This window comes from Hyla sarda, unplaced genomic scaffold, assembly GCF_029499605.1.
Source record: "Hyla sarda isolate aHylSar1 unplaced genomic scaffold, aHylSar1.hap1 scaffold_1423, whole genome shotgun sequence".
Classification (NCBI taxonomy): Eukaryota; Metazoa; Chordata; class Amphibia; order Anura; family Hylidae; genus Hyla; species Hyla sarda.
In genome coordinates this window covers 53108-69486 of record NW_026608053.1, presented here as the reverse complement: position 1 = coordinate 69486, position 16379 = coordinate 53108, and the positions used below count along the sequence as shown (strand labels likewise).

General features: G+C 50.3%; 4 non-coding genes and 2 pseudogenes across 4 annotated transcripts; all 6 read right to left on the bottom strand.

Moving 5' to 3' along the window:
- Positions 1-235: 235 nt before the first annotated feature.
- On the bottom strand, positions 236-426 carry LOC130307402 (U2 spliceosomal RNA). Its single transcript, XR_008856584.1, has one exon. It is a non-coding gene; the product is annotated as a U2 spliceosomal RNA (small nuclear RNA).
- A 2089-nt stretch (positions 427-2515) lies between these two features.
- LOC130307403 (U2 spliceosomal RNA) lies at positions 2516-2706 on the bottom strand. The gene has a single exon (XR_008856585.1). It is a non-coding gene; the product is annotated as a U2 spliceosomal RNA (small nuclear RNA).
- A 2078-nt stretch (positions 2707-4784) lies between these two features.
- On the bottom strand, positions 4785-4975 carry LOC130307401 (U2 spliceosomal RNA). The gene has a single exon (XR_008856583.1). It is a non-coding gene; the product is annotated as a U2 spliceosomal RNA (small nuclear RNA).
- A 2084-nt stretch (positions 4976-7059) lies between these two features.
- Positions 7060-7229, bottom strand: LOC130307415 (U2 spliceosomal RNA; annotated as a pseudogene).
- Positions 7230-13049: 5820 nt separating this feature from the next.
- Positions 13050-13220, bottom strand: LOC130307417 (U2 spliceosomal RNA; annotated as a pseudogene).
- A 1166-nt stretch (positions 13221-14386) lies between these two features.
- LOC130307400 (U2 spliceosomal RNA) lies at positions 14387-14577 on the bottom strand. Its single transcript, XR_008856582.1, has one exon. It is a non-coding gene; the product is annotated as a U2 spliceosomal RNA (small nuclear RNA).
- Positions 14578-16379: the final 1802 nt, after the last annotated feature.

The window sequence follows — 16379 nt, the reverse complement described above, 5'->3', positions numbered from 1 at the left end:
GGCTACTCAAATGATCCAATTAAGGAGGCCATTTAGTCAGCAGCAGCAGAAGTCCTGTGCCTGGACGCTCCAACAGCGGCCAGACACAAGCAGAAGCAGAAGCAGCAGAAGCAGCAGCAGCACCACCTTTTGTTTTTTGGCTGCAGCAGCAGCAAGGCCCACAGGGCTGGCTAGCTGGCTAGCCAGCAAGCAGGTAGCAATGAAAGTAGGAATCTTTCTTTTTAACCCTGTAAGGGGGTGGTGCACTGTACCCGAAGATACTGCCATATCGGGTCAATGCATAGGGCGACGGAAGCAAGCTTCGAAATCGGCCCCCGTTCTCAAAAATCCATTTAATATATGGTCCCCAGATAGGGGACGTATCAGATATTAAACTGATAAGAACAGATACTACACTTGATCTTAGCCAAAAGGCCGAGAAGCGATAACCGTGAAAGGGGCGGGCCCAACAAGGTGCCCTTCATGGGCACTATCACTGCTTGCTGTCAGGGAGGCTGCCAGACAATTTTCCATGCACACTCTGGGCTGGGGGGCAGTCAACCACCAGTACACACAGCAGAACCTAAACCCATACCATTATTGCTAAGCAGCAAGACAGGGGCCCATTGCACTCCCACGGGGCCTTTTTAAATGCAATCCATAACCCGGATTTGCCAGGAACCCTTCTTACTCCTCCTACTTGCATGTGACACTGGGCTTAGGATCTGCATAGGAAACACACACACAAGCACACACCTACCTTTGTTGCCTGCAGATGCCTCCTTGGCTGTCCCCAAACGGTATCAAACCAACACCCACGGGAAGCTGTAAGCATAGAGGACATGCCTGCACCCCATTGGACTTACCTGTGTGGGTTAAACCCGGGTTATTTGACAACCTATGGCGGTGATGGTTCTGCTCAGGCAGAGCAGTGCTGATGCTCCTCATAAAGCTGTCGCTGCTGTGAAGGTTCTAGGTGACATCACAAATCCCTATGGTTACATACACAACAAAGCTGGGTTGTTGTTGTTTACACTCTGCAAGGCCTGTGGAAGTGAGTGACATCATAGCACTGTAGTTCTGAGGGTTCTAGATGGATGCAACAATCTCCTGTTGCTTCTATGAAGGCCATAATAGACGACATCACCAAACAGCTCCATAGTCACATACACAGCAAAGGAGAGATGTTGTTTACACCTAGTGATGTCAGTGGTATTGAGTGACATCACAGCACAGTGCTAAGGCTCCTGGGCCTGGACACAGCAGCGGCTGCAATATCTCAACGGAGAATACGTTTATATATATGTGTGTGTGTGCGCGTATATATATATATATATATATATATATATATATATATATATTTCTCCGCCGAAATCACTTTTAAACCCATTTCCACCTTTTTTTCCCTTCTCTTCCTCTTACTTTTTTTTCACGTTTTTTTACGTTTTTCTCCTTTTCGCCTCTTTTCTGGGCGTATTATTCTTCTTTTTCTTCTTTTTTTTCGTCTAATGCATACCCCATCAGTGCAGCAATGCTTATTCAATACCGCCAGCAGATGGAGACACTGGGGGATAATTTTCTAAGGATTTATACTGATTTTTCCTGTCTGAATTTGTCGCACAGAAAGTTGCAGGCCAAATATGTGTGACATTTCTGCGACTTTAGCTTCTAGAGCATTTTTACAACATTAGACATAGGTGCTGAATACATAAAAAGCGACTGTTCAGCGACAGACAAGTCGCATCGGCTGAAAGTAGGCCAGAATGTCAGTCCATGTTGGAGCAGGTTTAGATACAGTCTAAAGTATAGATCTCAAAGTCTGTGCACAGAATTTAGCAAGGGCCTCGCACCTTCTGATGCATCAGGTAGGTGCACAATAGCATAGCCTAACCCTCTGTACTTTGGTCTATATTGATGCGGGACATAGACAGCCAGCTGATGACCAATCCATTAGTGCAATGGATGGCTGGAAGCATTTGTCTTTGCCTTTGCAATACCACAGAAGCAATGCATGGTCAATGTACAGCAATGACACACCTGTGTGAACAGCCAGGAGACCCCCCCCCCCCCCCCATGTTATGTTACATAGTTACATAGTTAGTACGGTCGAAAAAAGACATATGTCCATCAAGTTCAACCAGGGAATTAAGGGGTAGGGGTGTGGCGCGATATTGGGGAAGGGATGAGATTTTATATTTCTTCATAAGCATTAATCTTATTTTGTCAATTAGGAACATTCAGCACCCACCCGCTATCAAGGCAGCTGCCTATCATGTCATGCCCTACCTGCACAGGTGTGCTGGCTACTCAAATGATCCAATTAAGGAGGCCATTTAGTCAGCAGCAGCAGAAGTCCTGTGCCTGGACGCTCCAACAGCGGCCAGACACAAGCAGAAGCAGAAGCAGCAGAAGCAGCAGCAGCACCACCTTTTGTTTTTTGGCTGCAGCAGCAGCAAGGCCCACAGGGCTGGCTAGCTGGCTAGCCAGCAAGCAGGTAGCAATGAAAGTAGGAATCTTTCTTTTTAACCCTGTAAGGGGGTGGTGCACTGTACCCGAAGATACTGCCATATCGGGTCAATGCATAGGGCGACAGAAGCAAGCTTCGAAATCGGCCCCCGTTCTCAAAAATCCATTTAATATATGGTCCCCAGATAGGGGACGTATCAGATATTAAACTGATAAGAACAGATACTACACTTGATCTTAGCCAAAAGGCCGAGAAGCGATAACCGTGAAAGGGGCAGGCCCAACAAGGTGCCCTTCATGGGCACTATCACTGCTTGCTGTCAGGGAGGCTGCCAGACAATTTTCCATGCACACTCTGGGCTGGGGGGCAGTCAACCACCAGTACACACAGCAGAACCTAAACCCATACCATTATTGCTAAGCAGCAAGACAGGGGCCCATTGCACTCCCACGGGGCCTTTTTAAATGCAATCCATAACCCGGATTTGCCAGGAACCCTTCTTACTCCTCCTACTTGCATGTGACACTGGGCTTAGGATCTGCATAGGAAACACACACACAAGCACACACCTACCTTTGTTGCCTGCAGATGCCTCCTTGGCTGTCCCCAAACGGTATCAAACCAACACCCACGGGAAGCTGTAAGCATAGAGGACATGCCTGCACCCCATTGGACTTACCTGTGTGGGTTAAACCCGGGTTATTTGACAACCTATGGCGGTGATGGTTCTGCTCAGGCAGAGCAGTGCTGATGCTCCTCATAAAGCTGTCGCTGCTGTGAAGGTTCTAGGTGACATCACAAATCCCTATGGTTACATACACAACAAAGCTGGGTTGTTGTTGTTTACACTCTGCAAGGCCTGTGGAAGTGAGTGACATCATAGCACTGTAGTTCTGAGGGTTCTAGATGGATGCAACAATCTCCTGTTGCTTCTATGAAGGCCATAATAGACGACATCACCAAACAGCTCCATAGTCACATACACAGCAAAGGAGAGATGTTGTTTACACCTAGTGATGTCAGTGGTATTGAGTGACATCACAGCACAGTGCTAAGGCTCCTGGGCCTGGACACAGCAGCGGCTGCAATATCTCAACGGAGAATACGTTTATATATATGTGTGTGTGTGCGCGTATATATAGATATATATATATATATATATATTTCTCCGCCGAAATCACTTTTAAACCCATTTCCACCTTTTTTTCCCTTCTCTTCCTCTTACTTTTTTTTCACGTTTTTTTACGTTTTTCTCCTTTTCGCCTCTTTTCTGGGCGTATTCTTCTTCTTTTTCTTCTTTTTTTTCGTCTAATGCATACCCCATCAGTGCAGCAATGCTTATTCAATACCGCCAGCAGATGGAGACACTGGGGGATAATTTTCTAAGGATTTATACTGATTTTTCCTGTCTGAATTTGTCGCACAGAAAGTTGCAGGCCAAATATGTGTGACATTTCTGCGACTTTAGCTTCTAGAGCATTTTTACAACATTATACATAGGTGCTGAATACATAAAAAGCGACTGTTCAGCGACAGACAAGTCGCATCGGCTGAAAGTAGGCCAGAATGTCAGTCCATGTTGGAGCAGGTTTAGATACAGTCTAAAGTATAGATCTCAAAGTCTGTGCACAGAATTTAGCAAGGGCCTCGCACCTTCTGATGCATCAGGTAGGTGCACAATAGCATAGCCTAACCCTCTGTACTTTGGTCTATATTGATGCGGGACATAGACAGCCAGCTGATGACCAATCCATTAGTGCAATGGATGGCTGGAAGCATTTGTCTTTGCCTTTGCAATACCACAGAAGCAATGCATGGTCAATGTACAGCAATGACACACCTGTGTGAACAGCCAGGAGACCCCCCCCCCCCCCCATGTTATGTTACATAGTTACATAGTTAGTACGGTCGAAAAAAGACATATGTCCATCAAGTTCAACCAGGGAATTAAGGGGTAGGGGTGTGGCGCGATATTGGGGAAGGGATGAGATTTTATATTTCTTCATAAGCATTAATCTTATTTTATCAATTAGGAACATTCAGCACCCACCCGCTATCAAGGCAGCTGCCTATCATGTCATGCCCTACCTGCACAGGTGTGCTGGCTACTCAAATGATCCAATTAAGGAGGCCATTTAGTCAGCAGCAGCAGAAGTCCTGTGCCTGGACGCTCCAACAGCGGCCAGACACAAGCAGAAGCAGAAGCAGCAGAAGCAGCAGCAGCACCACCTTTTGTTTTTTGGCTGCAGCAGCAGCAAGGCCCACAGGGCTGGCTAGCTGGCTAGCCAGCAAGCAGGTAGCAATGAAAGTAGGAATCTTTCTTTTTAACCCTGTAAGGGGGTGGTGCACTGTACCCGAAGATACTGCCATATCGGGTCAATGCATAGGGCGACGGAAGCAAGCTTCGAAATCGGCCCCCGTTCTCAAAAATCCATTTAATATATGGTCCCCAGATAGGGGACGTATCAGATATTAAACTGATAAGAACAGATACTACACTTGATCTTAGCCAAAAGGCCGAGAAGCGATAACCGTGAAAGGGGCGGGCCCAACAAGGTGCCCTTCATGGGCACTATCACTGCTTGCTGTCAGGGAGGCTGCCAGACAATTTTCCATGCACACTCTGGGCTGGGGGGCAGTCAACCACCAGTACACACAGCAGAACCTAAACCCATACCATTATTGCTAAGCAGCAAGACAGGGGCCCATTGCACTCCCACGGGGCCTTTTTAAATGCAATCCATAACCCGGATTTGCCAGGAACCCTTCTTACTCCTCCTACTTGCATGTGACACTGGGCTTAGGATCTGCATAGGAAACACACACACAAGCACACACCTACCTTTGTTGCCTGCAGATGCCTCCTTGGCTGTCCCCAAACGGTATCAAACCAACACCCACGGGAAGCTGTAAGCATAGAGGACATGCCTGCACCCCATTGGACTTACCTGTGTGGGTTAAACCCGGGTTATTTGACAACCTATGGCGGTGATGGTTCTGCTCAGGCAGAGCAGTGCTGATGCTCCTCATAAAGCTGTCGCTGCTGTGAAGGTTCTAGGTGACATCACAAATCCCTATGGTTACATACACAACAAAGCTGGGTTGTTGTTGTTTACACTCTGCAAGGCCTGTGGAAGTGAGTGACATCATAGCACTGTAGTTCTGAGGGTTCTAGATGGATGCAACAATCTCCTGTTGCTTCTATGAAGGCCATAATAGACGACATCACCAAACAGCTCCATAGTCACATACACAGCAAAGGAGAGATGTTGTTTACACCTAGTGATGTCAGTGGTATTGAGTGACATCACAGCACAGTGCTAAGGCTCCTGGGCCTGGACACAGCAGCGGCTGCAATATCTCAACGGAGAATACGTTTATATATATGTGTGTGTGTGCGCGTATATATATATATATATATATATATATATATATATATATATATATTTCTCCGCCGAAATCACTTTTAAACCCATTTCCACCTTTTTTTCCCTTCTCTTCCTCTTACTTTTTTTTCACGTTTTTTTACGTTTTTCTCCTTTTCGCCTCTTTTCTGGGCGTATTATTCTTCTTTTTCTTCTTTTTTTTCGTCTAATGCATACCCCATCAGTGCAGCAATGCTTATTCAATACCGCCAGCAGATGGAGACACTGGGGGATAATTTTCTAAGGATTTATACTGATTTTTCCTGTCTGAATTTGTCGCACAGAAAGTTGCAGGCCAAATATGTGTGACATTTCTGCGACTTTAGCTTCTAGAGCATTTTTACAACATTATACATAGGTGCTGAATACATAAAAAGCGACTGTTCAGCGACAGACAAGTCGCATCGGCTGAAAGTAGGCCAGAATGTCAGTCCATGTTGGAGCAGGTTTAGATACAGTCTAAAGTATAGATCTCAAAGTCTGTGCACAGAATTTAGCAAGGGCCTCGCACCTTCTGATGCATCAGGTAGGTGCACAATAGCATAGCCTAACCCTCTGTACTTTGGTCTATATTGATGCGGGACATAGACAGCCAGCTGATGACCAATCCATTAGTGCAATGGATGGCTGGAAGCATTTGTCTTTGCCTTTGCAATACCACAGAAGCAATGCATGGTCAATGTACAGCAATGACACACCTGTGTGAACAGCCAGGAGACCCCCCCCCCCCCCCCATGTTATGTTACATAGTTACATAGTTAGTACGGTCGAAAAAAGACATATGTCCATCAAGTTCAACCAGGGAATTAAGGGGTAGGGGTGTGGCGCGATATTGGGGAAGGGATGAGATTTTATATTTCTTCATAAGCATTAATCTTATTTTGTCAATTAGGAACATTCAGCACCCACCCGCTATCAAGGCAGCTGCCTATCATGTCATGCCCTACCTGCACAGGTGTGCTGGCTACTCAAATGATCCAATTAAGGAGGCCATTTAGTCAGCAGCAGCAGAAGTCCTGTGCCTGGACGCTCCAACAGCGGCCAGACACAAGCAGAAGCAGAAGCAGCAGAAGCACCACCTTTTGTTTTTTGGCTGCAGCAGCAGCAAGGCCCACAGGGCTGGCTAGCTGGCTAGCCAGCAAGCAGGTAGCAATGAAAGTAGGAATCTTTCTTTTTAACCCTGTAAGGGGGTGGTGCACTGTACCCGAAGATACTGCCATATCGGGTCAATGCATAGGGCGACGGAAGCAAGCTTCGAAATCGGCCCCCGTTCTCAAAAATCCATTTAATATATGGTCCCCAGATAGGGGACGTATCAGATATTAAACTGATAAGAACAGATTTTGATTGAAAGAGCTTTATTTTCCGTTCAGTCATTACAAGTCGTACAATAAATTACAGTCACACAAAGCATGATAGTACAATACACAGCAAAGGTTCCCTAAGCTATACATCGCACACCATGCTACTCTAACATTCAGCTCAATCCTGCAATAGAAAAGCACAAGAGATCAAACAAAAACCAAATAATACAATCTGTGATCGGGGTAGGGGTGTGGGCGACTATGTGGGGGTAGGGAGGGGGCGGATCACAGGGCCAAACTGTTGGGCTGTATCTTCAGGGAGACATGGGAGAAGGAGAGGGGTCTTCACTCCTCTTCTTCCTCATCAACGGCCGAGCTGTCCAAGATGGAATAGTCTCTAAGCAGGTTCTTGATGAACCTGCGGCAGTCCCGGACGGACATGTTTTCCCTGTTGATCACGAGGCGGTTCCTGGAGAGCCACACTGCGTCCTTAAAACAGTTCATAAGGCGCCAGGCCTCCTGGATGGCCTCCACGTCGTGGGTCCCAGGGAACAGGCCGTAAAGCACCGAATGGTACGATAGGCAGCTCCTGGGCACTGAGTCTCTGAGTTCCTGTTCTAGGGCGTCCAACAGACCCTGTGCAAAGGGGCACTGCCAAAACACGTGGAAAGATGTTTCCTCCACGTAGGGGCAACGGGGGCAGTACCGGGTCTTGCACAGGTTGCGGGCATGCATGAATGACCTGAGAGAGAGACCTCCCATGACGGCCATCCACGACAAGTCCTTGTGTCCATTGGTAAGCCGCTTTGAGGCCACATTGTTCCAAACTGTCTCTGCAGTGGCTGCGGGGAGTCCCGGAACCAGCTCGGTCGAGTCCTTAGCTCGGATGAGCTTGTGGATTGTCTTTGGCTTCCATAGGTCTGGTTTCAGTCCTTCCAGCTGGTGCTCCCTCACAAACCGGACAACATCCCCATAGAACCAGGGAGTGTTCCAGTTGTAAGGGATGGAGCTGTCCCACTTGTCCCAGCCCAGCTGTCTCCAGAGGGGCATGAGAAGCAAGCGAGACATGGACCTGCCCGCTGAGCCAGTCTTTTCTACAAGAGTCCGCTGCACCGTGACACATGCAAAGGAGGCCCTCAGCAGAGCGGGGATGTCGGGTATTCCCTTCCCACCCTTGCGGGGTTCCTTGTACATCACGGTCCTCTTGACTCTGTCCATTTTGCCCCAGACGAAGCCAAACACTGTCCGGGTGATGGCCTTGCAAACGGTGGTATGGGGAGGCCAGGCCTGTGCGGTATATTGGAGCACAGGCAAAACTTCACTCCGCAGGACAAGTGCCTTGCCTTCCATCGTGAGCTTTCTGGAGCTCCACAGTCCGATCTTTGAGTTTATCCTTCCTAGTCGGTCTTGCCAAGACTTAAGGGCCGCTCCTTCCTTCCCGAACCAGACTCCAAGAATTTGAATGAAGTCCGGCTTAATAGTAAAGGGGAAGGGGGCGGAAGAAGCCAGGTGCCACTCCCCGAAGAGCATGGCCTCCGACTTCCCGCAGTTGACTTTTGCCCCCGAAGCTCTGCCGAAGTCCTCGCAGGTCTGGACGAGTGCAGTCACCGAACGCTGGTCAGCGCAGAAGACGGTCACGTCGTCCATGTAGAGCGAGCACTTGACCTCGTGGCGATCTGGTCCTGGTGCGGTGATCCCTCTGATCTCTCCATTCTGCCGGATAGTCTCAGCGAAGAGCTCTATAACACAAACAAAAAGGAGAGGTGAAAGAGGGCAGCCTTGTCTAACCCCTGAAAGAATGGAAAAGGGGTCAGTCTTCCAGCCGTTCACCAACACCGTGCTGTAAATGTCAAAATACATAACGTTAACAAAAGAGCAAAACATCTTCCCCAGACCCAGCCTGCGCAAAACCCTGTCCATGAATGCGTGGGAGACACGGTCGAACGCCTTCTCCTGATCTAAGCTGACCAGGGCGGCGCGGCCCCCGCGGTCCTGGATGTAATGGACCGTGTCTCTCACAAGGGCAAGGCTGTCGGCGATCCTGCGGCCAGGAATGCTGCAGGTCTGGTCCGGATGGACGATCTGCCCCATGACAGGTTTCAGCCTGTTGGCCAGCACCTTGGCGAGGATCTTGTAGTCCACGTTCAGGAGAGAGATGGGACGCCAGTTTTTCAGGTCACATCTCTCCCCCTTCCGCTTATACAAGATCGTGATCATCCCTTCCCTCAACGACGGAGGCATTCTGCCCCCCACCACCATCTCCTCGTACACCTCCAACAGGTCCGGACAGGTCAGGTCACCCAGCGCTACGTAGAGCTCGGCCGGGAGACCGTCACTGCCCGGGGTCCTGCCGGGCTTAAAGGATTTAGCGGCAGAGAGCAGCTCCCCCACCGTCAAGGGATCGTCCATAGCCGCCGCACCTGCGGGATCAACAACGTTAGTGACACCTGACAGGAACCTCTCGGCGGCTTCGGGGTCGGATGACTTGGGGGCGTAGAGGTTGCTGTAGAAGTCGTGGACGACCCCCATCACTTCCTCCTTGCCGCTCCTCATGTGTCCGGTCTCATCTCGTAGCTCAGTCAGGGGCGTGTGGCCGGCATGGAGCTTCCTGAAAAAGAAAGAGTTACATTTCTCACCCTTCTCCAGGTTCTCCACCTTGGAACGAAAGACGATTCGCTTGGATTCCTCCTCAAAGTGCCTTTTCAAGCTCTTTTTGGTCTCCTCCAGCTCCTCCCTGACGTCCCAGCCACACTGGAGCAGGTCCTGCAGGGACCGCAGCTCGCGCTGCAGTTTCCTCAAGTCCCACTTCTTCGCACACGCCTGTTGTCTGCCTTTTGCCTGAAAGAAACAACGGAATTCGACTTTAACATATTCCCACCAGTCGCTGATGCACTTGAACAGACATTTGTCATTTCGCCATACAAGGTACGCATCCCTAAGTTCCTCCATGACCTCCCTCTGCTCCAACAGGGCACAATTCAACTTCCAGGAGCCTGGGCCAGGTGGGAATCCATGGCCCAGAGTCCCCCGGAATCGAATGGCCCTGTGGTCAGAGAAGAAGCAGGGGACCATAGAGTACGACACCTTTCTGACTGCTCTCGAAGTGAAGATGAAGTCTATCCGAGAACGGAGCGAGCCATCGGGGCGGCTCCACGTATAGTTTACGGAGCCGTTCCCGATGGACCCGACAACGTCCTGCAAGGATGCCTCCGTCACCATCTCAATCAGCAGTTTAGACGTCACGTCCAGGTTGGCGGATGTGCCAGAACTGCGCCCGTCCACCTCAATGGGGCAGTTGAAGTCACCACCCAACACTACTGCCCTAGTGGTGGCGAGTTCAGCCCGCAGGGCCTGGAGAACCTCCAGTCGGACATCCCTCTCAGGGGAGGCGTACACGTTGATGAGCCGCACGGGCTCACCCGCCCAGGAACCGTCTGCGACAAGAAGTCTGCCACAGACGAGCTCCCGGACGGAATCAAGTGCAAAGTTACCTCCCCTGATCAGGATGGCCACCCCCGCAGACCTATTGTCGCCCCCACCAGACCAGTAGGAAGGGCCGTGAGGCCACTGCCTGGCCAGATGGTTGTAAGACCTAGAAGCAGACAAAGCACATTCCTGCAACATGTAAACATCACACCTCTGGGAATCTAAGAACGTAAGAACAGTCTGGAATCTAAACCAAGCTCTAATACTCCTCACATTAATGCAGAAGATGTTGAGATCAGCCATGGGAATAAAAAAGAGAGGTTAGTTCTGATACTAGTTACCAGTCTGGTCGGACGGGTCCTCTTCTCTGGCGCCTGTCGGCTCGTGTGGCTTCTCGTAGCGCCCTTCCAAGAACTCGTCGTAGACCGTGTTGGACGGAGTGTCCAGGATTTTCTTAACCTCTGGGTCCTGCAGCAGCTCCTCCATAGATTGAGCTTGGACTGGCTCTGCTTGGACCTGCTCCACTTGGGCCTGCTCCATCACCTCCTCTCCTTCTGAAGCCTCAGGGCTCTCGCAGACCTGCTCCATCTCCTCCTCCTCATCTGAAGCTTGAGGGGTTTCGCAGGTCTCGATTATCTTTCTTTTGTGGGACTCTTCTGATACGTTGTCCCTTCCTTTCCTCTTCCTCTGTATGGTACCTGGGGGAGGAAGCACAGGAAAGTCCTCCGAAGGGCGGGCACCAGCAGCTGGAGGGGGGTTAGGTGCTGCTGGGCCAGGAGAGAAAGGAGGCTGGGTGGGGCGGGGGGCAGGAGAGAGTGCCCGGGCAGGGGAGGACGGGGCAGGGGTGGGCCGGGCAGGGGAGGACGGGGCAGGGGTGGGCCGGGCAGGGGAGGACGGGGCAGGGGTGGGCCGGGGTGGGGTACGGGGGGCAGGGGTGGGCCGGGGTGGGGTACGGGGGGCAGGGGTGGGGCGGGATGGGGCAGGAGGGGTGGGGGTGGGACGGGATGGGGCAGGAGGGGCAGGGGTGGGACGGGATGGGGCAGGAGGGGCAGGGGTGGGACGGGATGGGGCAGGGGTGGGACGGGATGGGGCAGGGGTGGGGCGGGATGGGGCAGGAGATGGGGCGGGAGGGGCAGGGGATGGGGCGGGAGGTGCAGGGGAGGGGCGGGACGGGGCAGGGGTGGTGGCTTTCGCCTTCTTACCCTCCTTGGTCGGCTTGGCCATCCGTGGTGTTGGCTCCGGAGCTGGGGCTGGCTTCGGTGCTCTCGCTGCCACAGATGCCCATGTTCTCTCCCTCTGGGGGCAGTCCTTGTAGCTGTGGGCTGCCAGTCCGCAGAGGTTGCAGGTCTTGCTCTTGGGGCAGTCCTTGGTCGTGTGACCTGTCACACGGCAATACCTGCAGGCATCCTCCGTACAGTCCTTGCCCTCGTGGCCCATCTTGCCACATCTCCTGCAGGTCTGCGGCATGTCCGGGTAGAAGATAAGTCCTGTGGAGTTGCCCAAGGAAAATGTCGTTGGCAGGTGCTGTAGTCCGTCTGGAGAAGCAGGGTTCTTGTTGAGTCTGACGACCACAGACCACTTGCAGGTCCAGTATCCGAGTGAGTTCAGGATGCGGGTGGGCTCCCTCACCACGGTGCAGAAGCGCTTCAGGAAGGTCGAGATGTCCGTGCCTGGGGTGTGTGGGTTCCGCATTGAGACCGTCACCCGCCTCTCCTCTCTTTGAATAAGGCAGTTGCCCACAAAGCGAGAGAAAGGGGATTCGGGACTCGCCGCTTTCACCACCTCCCAGTATCTTCTACAGGTCCCAATGGTGGCAAAGGTGATGTAGAAGATTCCCGAAAAGAAGGTTGCTATTCCCAGGGTGTCAGCCGTGGGGAAGCCTTGATCCGCCAGCATCTTCTTGCAGAACACGTCGTGGGACATGTCCGGCACCCTTCCGTCCACGGGCTTGAGCTTCAAGGCAACAGTCTGCCTCATCCAGGGCTCCAGGGTTGGAGCTTCCAGGTTAGGAATTCTGCCGCCCTTCTGCCTTGCCGTGGTGGAGGTTGAAGCTTGCTGTGGTTGGGGCTGGACCTCCAGGCCTTGCCCTGCAGCCTCCTGGGTGGACTTGCTGGTTGAGGCCATGGCTTCTTCCAGCAGGCTCTTTTCCGCTTCCTTGCTTGCTTGTGGAGAGAGGCTTCGCAAAGTCTTCTTTCCCGGGTGGGAGGAGCTATGCAGATCCGGTCCCGGTGGGAGGAGCTATGCAAATCCTTCTCCAGAGGCAGCGAGTTTCTTCGAAAAGATTCTGCGCCGCCTTCCTCTTCGCCGCTGTTCCGGAATTCACCGCCGATTCCCTTCTTCCAGGTTCTTCGTCGGCTTCTTCCGGAGCTGCAGTCTTCAAGATCTTCTCCTTCTTCAGATGTTCCGAGGCAGGCAGGAGACGATCTTCAGGTGGTATGCTCTAGAGAAATGCGGTTCTAATAAGAACGAAAAGTACTGCAATCGTACTACGCAAAATCTCTACCACAATGCTTGGAGTTCTTCAGACCGTAGCGATCATGGTATCTCCCCTGCCAGGTAAGTATAAACTGATAAGAACAGATACTACACTTGATCTTAGCCAAAAGGCCGAGAAGCGATAACCGTGAAAGGGGCGGGCCCAACAAGGTGCCCTTCATGGGCACTATCACTGCTTGCTGTCAGGGAGGCTGCCAGACAATTTTCCATGCACACTCTGGGCTGGGGGGCAGTCAACCACCAGTACACACAGCAGAACCTAAACCCATACCATTATTGCTAAGCAGCAAGACAGGGGCCCATTGCCGATGGAGACACTGGGGGATAATTTTCTAAGGATTTATACTGATTTTTCCTGTCTGAATTTGTCGCACAGAAAGTTGCAGGCCAAATATGTGTGACATTTCTGCGACTTTAGCTTCTAGAGCATTTTTACAACATTATACATAGGTGCTGAATACATAAAAAGCGACTGTTCAGCGACAGACAAGTCGCATCGGCTGAAAGTAGGCCAGAATGTCAGTCCATGTTGGAGCAGGTTTAGATACAGTCTAAAGTATAGATCTCAAAGTCTGTGCACAGAATTTAGCAAGGGCCTCGCACCTTCTGATGCATCAGGTAGGTGCACAATAGCATAGCCTAACCCTCTGTACTTTGGTCTATATTGATGCGGGACATAGACAGCCAGCTGATGACCAATCCATTAGTGCAATGGATGGCTGGAAGCATTTGTCTTTGCCTTTGCAATACCACAGAAGCAATGCATGGTCAATGTACAGCAATGACACACCTGTGTGAACAGCCAGGAGACCCCCCCCCCCCCCCCATGTTATGTTACATAGTTACATAGTTAGTACGGTCGAAAAAAGACATATGTCCATCAAGTTCAACCAGGGAATTAAGGGGTAGGGGTGTGGCGCGATATTGGGGAAGGGATGAGATTTTATATTTCTTCATAAGCATTAATCTTATTTTGTCAATTAGGAACATTCAGCACCCACCCGCTATCAAGGCAGCTGCCTATCATGTCATGCCCTACCTGCACAGGTGTGCTGGCTACTCAAATGATCCAATTAAGGAGGCCATTTAGTCAGCAGCAGCAGAAGTCCTGTGCCTGGACGCTCCAACAGCGGCCAGACACAAGCAGAAGCAGAAGCAGCAGAAGCAGCAGCAGCACCACCTTTTGTTTTTTGGCTGCAGCAGCAGCAAGGCCCACAGGGCTGGCTAGCTGGCTAGCCAGCAAGCAGGTAGCAATGAAAGTAGGAATCTTTCTTTTTAACCCTGTAAGGGGGTGGTGCACTGTACCCGAAGATACTGCCATATCGGGTCAATGCATAGGGCGACGGAAGCAAGCTTCGAAATCGGCCCCCGTTCTCAAAAATCCATTTAATATATGGTCCCCAGATAGGGGACGTATCAGATATTAAACTGATAAGAACAGATACTACACTTGATCTTAGCCAAAAGGCCGAGAAGCGATAACCGTGAAAGGGGCGGGCCCAACAAGGTGCCCTTCATGGGCACTATCACTGCTTGCTGTCAGGGAGGCTGCCAGACAATTTTCCATGCACACTCTGGGCTGGGGGGCAGTCAACCAGTCAACCACCAGTACACACAGCAGAACCTAAACCCATACCATTATTGCTAAGCAGCAAGACAGGGGCCCATTGCACTCCCACGGGGCCTTTTTAAATGCAATCCATAACCCGGATTTGCCAGGAACCCTTCTTACTCCTCCTACTTGCATGTGACACTGGGCTTAGGATCTGCATAGGAAACACACACACAAGCACACACCTACCTTTGTTGCCTGCAGATGCCTCCTTGGCTGTCCCCAAACGGTATCAAACCAACACCCACGGGAAGCTGTAAGCATAGAGGACATGCCTGCACCCCATTGGACTTACCTGTGTGGGTTAAACCCGGGTTATTTGACAACCTATGGCGGTGATGGTTCTGCTCAGGCAGAGCAGTGCTGATGCTCCTCATAAAGCTGTCGCTGCTGTGAAGGTTCTAGGTGACATCACAAATCCCTATGGTTACATACACAACAAAGCTGGGTTGTTGTTGTTTACACTCTGCAAGGCCTGTGGAAGTGAGTGACATCATAGCACTGTAGTTCTGAGGGTTCTAGATGGATGCAACAATCTCCTGTTGCTTCTATGAAGGCCATAATAGACGGCATCACCAAACAGCTCCATAGTCACATACACAGCAAAGGAGAGATGTTGTTTACACCTAGTGATGTCAGTGGTATTGAGTGACATCACAGCACAGTGCTAAGGCTCCTGGGCCTGGACACAGCAGCGGCTGCAATATCTCAACGGAGAATACGTTTATATATATGTGTGTGTGTGCGCGTATATATATATATATATATATATATATATATATATATATTTCTCCGCCGAAATCACTTTTAAACCCATTTCCACCTTTTTTTCCCTTCTCTTCCTCTTACTTTTTTTTCACGTTTTTTTACGTTTTTCTCCTTTTCGCCTCTTTTCTGGGCGTATTATTCTTCTTTTTCTTCTTTTTTTTCGTCTAATGCATACCCCATCAGTGCAGCAATGCTTATTCAATACCGCCAGCAGATGGAGACACTGGGGGATAATTTTCTAAGGATTTATACTGATTTTTCCTGTCTGAATTTGTCGCACAGAAAGTTGCAGGCCAAATATGTGTGACATTTCTGCGACTTTAGCTTCTAGAGCATTTTTACAACATTATACATAGGTGCTGAATACATAAAAAGCGACTGTTCAGCGACAGACAAGTCGCATCGGCTGAAAGTAGGCCAGAATGTCAGTCCATGTTGGAGCAGGTTTAGATACAGTCTAAAGTATAGATCTCAAAGTCTGTGCACAGAATTTAGCAAGGGCCTCGCACCTTCTGATGCATCAGGTAGGTGCACAATAGCATAGCCTAACCCTCTGTACTTTGGTCTATATTGATGCGGGACATAGACAGCCAGCTGATGACCAATCCATTAGTGCAATGGATGGCTGGAAGCATTTGTCTTTGCCTTTGCAATACCACAGAAGCAATGCATGGTCAATGTACAGCAATGACACACCTGTGTGAACAGCCAGGAGACCCCCCCCCCCCCCCATGTTATGTTACATAGTTATATAGTTAGTACGGTCGAAAAAAGACATATGTCCATCAAGTTCAACCAGGGAATTAAGGGGTAGGGGTGTGGCGCGATATTGGGGAAGGGATGAGATTTTATATTTCTTCATAAGCATTAATCTTATTTTGTCAATTAGGAACATTCAGCAC